Source organism: Gossypium arboreum, chromosome 7, assembly GCF_025698485.1.
Source record: "Gossypium arboreum isolate Shixiya-1 chromosome 7, ASM2569848v2, whole genome shotgun sequence".
NCBI classification, from domain to species: Eukaryota; Viridiplantae; Streptophyta; class Magnoliopsida; order Malvales; family Malvaceae; genus Gossypium; species Gossypium arboreum.
The window spans coordinates 66,014,295-66,021,758 of record NC_069076.1 but is presented as its reverse complement, the minus strand read 5'-3'; the positions used below and the strand labels follow the sequence as shown (position 1 = coordinate 66,021,758).

The following is a 7,464-nucleotide window of genomic DNA, read 5'->3' as shown; positions in this document are numbered from 1 at the left end:
GCCAGTCAGATTGTGTTCTGTGCCAATTTTAAGAATCTGAATATCCCTTTGAATGATCACCTCTCAAACAAAATGATAACAAATGATTATGTTCTTTGTTCTTTCGTGATGCATTTGATCTTTGGTGAGATGTATGACACTTTGACTATCACAATATACGACAATTGCCCCTTTTTCATTTACTAGTTTACTGAATAGGCCCTTTAACCAAATTGTTTTTTTATTACTTCTGTAATTGCCATGTATTGTAACAGCCCATTTTTATGATTAACCGGAACAGTAGTTTCGAGGCCACCAAATTCGACGAGTAGGTTTGTAAATATTATATTTAATATTTACGAGTTAATTGTGATTTAAAAAAAATATTTTTGATATTGTGATATTTGTTTTATAAGTGATTTAATAAGTTCAAGTGGTATGACTTTAAGGTCAAGTGGGTTTAGGAAATGAGGTATCGGGACCTCATTTCTATAAACCGAGTCGTAAATATTTTTATAAATATTTACGGAGTGGCAAAAAGATGGTATTAAAGTTTCGTTGAAAATTTTATCATTTCGATAGTTAATTAAGCAAAAAAGACTAAATCGCGTAAAATGCAAAAGTTGCATTCTAATTGTTTAAGTGTTTATTTTCCATGTTTTACTAAAGTAGAAGTCCCTATTTATCAATTAAACCATTATTTTATGTTAGTGGAGATTAGTGGTTTGGCACATATGAAATTATGTATTATTATAAAGGACAAAAAGGTAAATGGAATATTAAAATGTATTAAATAAATATAAAACATAAAATGGTCATGCAAATTTTATTTTGGCCGAATATGGAGGAGAAAAAGAAAGCCATTGAAGCTTCCTTATTTTCGGCACTTGCATGAAGTGATTTAGGTATGTTTTGTGTTCGGTTTTTGATAATTTTTATATTTTTGAGATCGTTGCTTCAGTATTCTAGCTAGTCCGTATCTCGATTTCAAAAGCATTAAAGTATTTGAATGTTGCCATTGTTGAATGCATGAGTATTTTGATAGTTGATTATGGAAAATAAATTATTGTTGTTGGATATACATGTTTTGTAAAGTGAATTTTGGTAAAAATGTCAATTTTGGATTAAATTGTGAATTATTGAAATTATATGGTTGAAAGTGTGAATAAATGAAAATATGGGCTGTTATGAAGTTGTAGTAAATTTGGCTTGGCATGGGTTTGGCCAAAAATTGAATGAATTTAATTTTTCGAGCTTAGGGACTAAATTGTAAAGAAGTTGAAATATCAGGGGCAAAAATGTAATTTTGCCATAAAATAATTTATGGGCTGTTTTAATACCATGAATATTCGGTTAAGCTTAATTATGGTTAAAAATGGTTAATTTGCATTTTTTGAGCTCATGGACTAAATTGAATAAAAGTGAAACTTTAGGGGTAAAATAGTAATTTTACCAAAATATGAAATTGAGTTAAAATGAATAGAATATGAATTGTAATAGTTGAATTTGATTGATTTAGATCAAGTTAAGCCTCGTACGAGTCTATATCGAGGGAAAAACAAAGTATCGGATTCGTCGATCTAATTTATCGTTACTGCGAATGAGGTAAGTTTGTATGCAATAAGTATTGTTAAATTTATGTTTCTAATGCTTTAATATCGCATAAATTATATATACGTGAATATTTTAATATCTGATGACATATCGACAAAATGTGGCACTTAGTGTGCGGGGCAATCAAATATGGTACTCAGTGTACGAAATATTGAGAATGACACTTAGTGTGCGAGATATTGAGAATGACACTTAGTGTGCAAAATATCAAATGATTCAAAGGGCAATTATAAATTGTAATTGAATGATTAAATAGAGCAAAGTGAACAGGTATACATGCTATATTATATGAATTGTTTATGAGATGACTTTATAATTGTGATATTCGGGCTTTGAGCCTAGCAAGCTTTAAGCTAGTGAATAATATTATCAGGCTTCGGGCCTAGCAGGCTATAATGCCGGTGAAATGATATCGGGCTTCAAGCCTAGCAGGCGAAATGCCGGTGAATAAGTTTAGACTTAAAGTCTAGTAGGCTTCGTGCCGGTGATGAATTCGGGTTTAAAACCTAGTAGGCTAAATGTTGGTGATTTGATAAAAGTCTAAGACTATGAGACCTTGTGTTAAATCGGCAATTGAATTCGTTCAATACATTAAGTTGGCCAGGTATATGATATATACTTATGCATGTTAGATCAATTGGAATTGAATCATGAATGTGAAATGAGAAGCATGGATGAAAATGCCTATGTCCTATATGTGAGTAAGGGTAAAACCATCGTAAATTATCGATAAGGGTGGGCTATGTGCGGAACCATCTTATTATTGCTAATTTGAATGGTTGTGTGTGAATCATTGAGCATGATGTATTTTATTGAGATTATGCTTAAGTGAAATTATAGAATTGTGATGAAATTGATTGGTGATATACATGTTTAAATAATGTGAATGCAAAGAATGTGTGAAAGAGTAAATTTGTAATAAATCTGTTTGGGACAGCAGTAGTAATGTGATTTTGGAAAATCACCATAAATTGTGGGAGTTGAGTTAGAAGCTGAATAAATTATGTAATTAAAGCTTAATGAGTCTAGTTTCTTATAAAAGACCATGTAAGCAAAAGAATTTCTGATAATGAGATATTTGAAGTGGCGTGAGATAGAGTCAAATGACTTCGGGGTCCGTTGTTCTGTTTTTAGAAAATCATTATAATTTGTACAAAAATGTTTATAAGATAAAATTTATATTCTTAGACTCTTTAATGAGTCTAGTTTCAAATGAAATCAATGAGAACATATTTTGAATTCTGTACAATGAGAAATTTGATTCATAGTGAAGGGTGGTCAGATTAGTCAAACAGTGAAACAGGGGAAACTTTAAGAAAAATCTGGTATTGATTGGCCAAACCAAAAATTCTGAAAATTTATGGATGGAAGATATATGAGTCTATTTTCATGGAAAATTAACGGCAATTGATTTGGAGTTTTTTAGCTCTAGTTATAAATAATTTAGTGACTGTTGCTCAAGAAGACAACTTGTAGTGAATTTGTGATTATGTTGTAAACATTGATAAAACTTGTTAATAAGTTGCTTATTGTTTTCTTATGAACTTACTAAGCATAAAGCTTACTCCCCTTTTCTTTCCCATATTCCCTAAGGTTGCCAGGTTAGCTCGAGTTGGAGGCCGTCAGAGATATTATCACACTATCGAGTTAACGCTATTGGTGTAAGTAAATCCTAGTGTTTCGAGTCTATGGCATGTATAGGGTTTTAATGTTGAGTATGTGATATTATGATTTAGCCAAAGATGTTGGCTTGTATTAATAAAGTGTTGTAGCCATGTGAATTGGCCTATGTTGGCTAATGATGTTGTGGGCCTAAATGTTTATTCATATATATGTATGATACTATATCTTGTGATGTGGCTTATAGTATGTATGCCTAGAGATTAAAATGAGATTCATTGATGAGTTAGTAACTGATGCAGGATTTGGTGATTGGTAAATAGTTAATAATGCCTCATGAATGGTTTGTGGAAATGATTATGTATGCTTAGTGAAGGACATGAGGTTCGTGATGTAATGATAGTTATGACTAGTATGTGGTAATGATGTGGGCAAATTTTATAATATTTATTGCATAAGAAAATGACTTGAGCATAACATGTTTGTAGATGTTTAAGAGCTCATTTATGCCATGTTGTATGTTATTGGATAAGTATGTATCTATGCATGTGGTGTGAGAGTGACAAAAGGTTTGGTAAATAGCCTATTTCTGGCCACACCGCCTGAGCATACGGGCGTGTGAAGCCTTAACGCAAGAGATTTTTCTAAGTTTTTCATGAGTTCTCGGTTGGGTCCTGAACCACCCCGAATGTATGTTTTGGGCATCGTAAGCCCGTATATGGGACAGATTGCATGTGAAAAGAAAAGTTTTTAAATTGATCAAAATTTTACGGCCCGATTTTTGTGTGATTGATTGAGTTTTTAATTATTTGAGATTTCATGGCCCTGTTTAGTATGGAAGTGTTAGTAAAAGTTAGGTAGCACCTTGAACCCTGTCCCAGTGTCGGATACAGGCGAGGGGTGTTACATGTATTCTGCTTTATTAGTCGACAAAGACAATGTAGATTGAAGTGTCACTTTCCAACTAATGACACAATTCCCTAAAGCAAATAGGTAACTTGAGAGACCTTCTTCGATCTAAGTCTCCTGCATAATTAGAATCAATATATCTGACTAAACCCTTTTAAGTTCTTCCAAACTCTAAGCACATGTTAGAAGTACCTTGTAAGTATCTGAAAATACTCTTAATTGCATGCCAGTGTAACTTACCAGGATTGACCATGTATCGGCTAAAACCGTTAACAACATGTGAAATATTAGGACGAATGCATACCATCGCATACATAAAACTTCCAAATGCGCTTGAATAAGGTACTTTTGACATGTAACTTTTATCTTCTTCATTTTGTGGAGAATCTGAAATTGAGAGTTTAAAGTGTGTAACTAAAGGAGTACTTACTGGTTTTGCATCTTGCATCTCAAATCGCTCAAGGATCTTTCTTGATGTACCTTTGTTGCGATAAAACAATTTCCTGAAATTTCTATCTCTCAAAATTTTCATCCTTAAAATTTTCTTTACCGTACCTAAATCCTTCATCTCAAACTTAGAGTTAAGCATGGTTTTAAGATGATCAATTTTATATGGATTCTTAGCCACAATTAACATATCATCAACATGAATCATCAAATATATAAAAGAGCCATCATAAAGACATTATGGATAAACACAACTGTCAAACTTACATCGAGAAAAACAAATACTCAACATGAAAGAGCCAAATTTTTAATACCACTGCTGAGGAGACTACTTCAAACCTACAAAGACTTTTGTAAGAGAAAAACATGATCTTCTTTACTTTTAAATTTAAGACCTTCTAGCTACATTGTGAAGGAAAGTAGTCTTTACATCTAACTACATTAACACAAGATTATTTGATGCAACAAGGGCCAAAATGCCCAAACGGAAGTATGTTTCACAATGAGAGAGAAAACATCATGAAAATCAACTCTTTCCACTTGAATATAGCCCTTTGCAACCAAACTTGCCTTGTACCTAGTGTTGTTAGGACCCGAATCTTCCATTTTTTTAAACACCCATTTGCAACCAATGATTCTTTTACCGATGGATGGTTTAACTAGCCTCCAAGTCTCGTTCTTTTGAAGCGATTTCATCTCTTCTTTCATTGAAATGAGTTATTTGCTAGAATCAGAGGCTTGAACTACCTCATAATAACATGAAGGATCGGTTGAATCAATGTTCTCGGCAACACTTAGAGCATAAGCCACTAGGTTTCCTTCACAATACTTCTATGGTGGTCAGATTTCTCGCCTTTCCCTATTATGACCCAACTTATAATTAGTTAACTAATATGGTGAAGATACCTAAGGGTCGAATGGATCCCCAAACAGATCCGAAACATCTTCAAACATGCAAGAATCAAATTTTTGTTGTGTCATCGCAATATCGTGTGACTCTTTATCAGGACGAGCCCTCTGTTCATTGTGTCGTTGCAACGTTGTGCATTTTGTCAACGTGACGTTGCCCCCTGTTTCAAATTTTGACTCCACTATGCTCGAGACACTCTGATTTGTTGTGTCTTTAAAAGTAAAAGTCTCCTTTTTCGATCGACACATGACAGATTTTTCAAACATAACATCTCTACTAAAATTTATTTTGTTGGGTTTCGAACACCATAACATAAAACCTTTTGTACTGCTAAAGTATCCCAGAAATATGCATTTAATGACCCTTGGTCGATCTTTCCCTGGCTAACTTTAGTATAAGAAAGACAACTAAAAATTCTAATATTAGAATAATTTGGAGGACTACCTAACCATATCTCCTTTGGAACTTTACCGTTTAATACTCGATGAGGAGATCGATTTACCAAATAACTTGTCAGGTTTACGGCTTTAGCCCAAAATTCCTTCCCTAAGCCTGCATTAGAAATCATGCATCGAGCCTTTTCCAGCAAGGTTATGTTCATTCTTTCTGCATCTCTATTCTGCTGTGAAGTTCGAACAACGGTTTAATGTTTTTCAATTCCTTTCTATTTGCAAAAATCATTAAACTCTAATGAATAGAACTCAAGACCATTATCCATTCTCAACCACATCAAAGATTTTAGGCTTTTTTTTTCTAACAGTGCCTTCCACTGTTTGATGATTCTAAATACTTCACTTTTCTGTTTCAAGAAATAAATCTGAACTTTTTTAAAGTGATCATCAATAAAATTTAGGAAATATTTATTATCTCATTTCATGATGTCAGAAGATGGACCCCATAAATTAGAATGAATATAATCTAGAGTCCCTTTTGTTTTGTGCACTGCTGAATCGAAATTGGCTCAGGTTTTTTTCCCAAAAATGCAATGCTCATAGAAACCTAACTTACCAACTCTAGTGTATTTGAAAAGGCCTTTATTGCACAAGACTATCATACCTTTCTCACTTATATAACCCAAGCTCATGTGCCAAAGTTTGGTTGAATTAGAATTGATGGAGAAAGAGTCACATCATGTTGTTGTGACGTCAGGTTGAATCTCATCGCAACGTGGTGGCAATTTTAACTTTTTTCGGTAATTGCAGCCGCACCAGTAACCGTTGAACCTTGTAGAATGTATAGGCAACCATTTTTCTATCCTCTCATCATAACAAGAGCCCTATAAGAAACTTCTAAGCTATTTAACTTAATGACTATCCTAGAACCATTAGAATCCAAAATTCCTAATGAGATGAGATTTTTGTTTAAATCAAGAACATACCTGACATTTGACAGTGTCTGAATAATTCTGTCATGCATCATAATCTTTATTGTTCCGATTCTGGATATTTTACATGGAGAGTTATTCCTCATCAGTACAACTCCATCTTCAATTGAACTGCATGTGGAGAACCAGTCCTTGTTGGGACACATGTGATAGGAGCACCCTGAATTTAAGATCCATTTAGAAGTAAGATGAAAGCTTTCACTCGTTGACACCAACAAGAAATCATTACCTCTTTCCTTGGCTACACTAGCATCAGCAAATTCGACTTTCTGCTTATATTTCTCATTGTTTTAGTATCCTTTTGATTTTATTTTGAAGTTTCCAACATACTGCCTTAACATGACCCACCTATTTACAATAGCCACAATATTTGTCACGATTTATGGATTTGGACCTTGCTTTAGACTTGTTTCAGTTTGTCTTTCTAGTTTGTTGTCTACCTCTTGCAACTAGAACTGAGGCTTGCCCGTCTAGTTTTTTGTTTGGCCTAACTCGTTGTTGAGTTTATCTTTTCTTAGAATTCCCTTCACATCCTTGAATGAGAGATGATCTCTCCCATAAATTAGAGTTTCCCTAAAATTTTTATAAGAAAAAGGCAAAG

The 7,464-nt window shown here is 33.5% G+C and overlaps 1 long non-coding RNA gene across 1 annotated transcript; it reads left to right on the top strand.

Annotated features, from left to right (window-relative positions):
• Window positions 1-790: 790 nt before the first annotated feature.
• LOC128295571 (uncharacterized) lies at window positions 791-3,485 on the top strand. Its single transcript, XR_008286094.1, has 3 exons — window positions 791-884; window positions 1,499-1,584; window positions 3,187-3,485. It is a non-coding gene; the product is annotated as an uncharacterized LOC128295571 (long non-coding RNA).
• The last annotated feature ends 3,979 nt before the right edge of the window (window positions 3,486-7,464 follow it).